At 63.9% G+C, this 1,432-nt stretch overlaps 1 protein-coding gene across 1 annotated transcript in view; it reads left to right on the top strand.

Annotated features, from left to right (window-relative positions):
* The window catches only part of NCS1 (neuronal calcium sensor 1), a 4,687-nt gene that overhangs the window by 388 nt on the left and 2,867 nt on the right, over window positions 1-1,432 (top strand). The window lies entirely within an intron of this gene.

Consider the following 1,432-nt stretch of genomic DNA (forward strand, 5'->3'; position numbering starts at 1 on the left):
GGTGCGCCTCTTTTGGGGTGCAGGTGGTAGCAGCTCATAGAGGGGACACCGGAAAACAGAGGGGGTTTTCTTGCACACCTTGTGCATGGTGGGGCTTGGCTCCGGCTGCTCGCAGCCACCCGTGTGGGACGGTGCACGCTCCCTCTCACCTCTTCCCTTCCCCTATGGAAGTGGGGACTTCCCATAGGGGAGTGGGGACATGGGGACTGTCCAGCTGGAGGCCGTGGCCCCGGCTGCGGGTGGCCGGTGCTGTCCCAGCCTGTCCCCGTTTGCAGCAGGGCCTGCAGAGGCTGGCAGGGGCGGGGGACGTGGTGCCTTGACGGCAGCTCGCTCTCACCCCATCCCCTCCGCCCCACCAAAGGCGATGCCCTAGAAAAGCCACCGCTTTCCTTTCATCTTCCTATCCCACCAGTCAAGGTTTGCTGTCTTTATCTCGTTCTCTCATCCTTCCCCCCCTCCCTGATGAGTCATAGCTGCAGCAGCGTGAAAAAGATTTCACTGGCACTTTGGTTTCCCACCTCGCCACCCCCTTCCCCTCCTCCTCCAGCCCTCGGCCCGCTGCAGCGGGCGCCTGACAGATCTGGGCGATGCATTGCATAATGCTCACCCCCCCCGCATGGTCCCCAAATGGTCCCCGCGTGGTCCCTGCAAGGTCCCCACACCCACAGAGCTGGCAAGCCCCTTCCCCTGCGCCCTCCAGGGTGGCACTTCCCAGCATCCCGATCCAGCCCGGAGCTGGGACCAAGGGCTTTGGGGGTGTTTAAGCACTGGTGGGTTTTGGGAGATGCCCTGGGCTGTGCCACCCTGAGGACGCAGTAACCCCGCTGTGCCCCCCAGCTCCTCCCAGCAGCTTTCACTTGGGATTGTGCAAAAAACGCCGTGGCGGAGCCTCGGCTGCCCCGGGTTCTTCAGGCCGCCGTGCTGTTGGTTTTTACCAGGGCATGGCTGCAGCATGTGCATGCCGAGCCGTGGGTTGGAAATTGCCTGTGGGGTTGCTGTCAATCGTGAGAGCCTCCCCCGCGGTGGTGCAGCAGCTGGGGGGAGCTTTCCCCGGCCGCCTCCGTACGGGTTGGATGTGCCTGACGTGGCGGGGCCATGCCGCAGCGGCGGAGGGGAAGGGGAGCCCTTGGGTGATGCTTGCGGTTCGCAGCTTCTTGCTTGGGAGCTGCGTGCATCCCAAGTTCTGAGCAAGGGATATAAACGCTCTCCTGCTGGCCCTGCGATGGCTTCAGGGCCGAGTGAGGCATCGCCTGCCCCGGCACCTCCGCCTGCAGCGTGGCCGTGCTGGCGGGAGATGGCTCTGGGCAGAGGGCTTTTGATTTTGTAGGAGGTTTAAAAGACTCTCCCGGGTGCTCCTGGCCGGTCAGTGGGTGCCTGTCCCCTCCCAAGCCCTGGGCAGTGTTCAACAGGAGCCTGCTTGTGGCTTTGCTCC

This window comes from Egretta garzetta, unplaced genomic scaffold, assembly GCF_000687185.1.
Source record: "Egretta garzetta isolate BGI_Z169 unplaced genomic scaffold, ASM68718v1 scaffold497, whole genome shotgun sequence".
In the NCBI taxonomy this organism is placed as follows: Eukaryota; Metazoa; Chordata; class Aves; order Pelecaniformes; family Ardeidae; genus Egretta; species Egretta garzetta.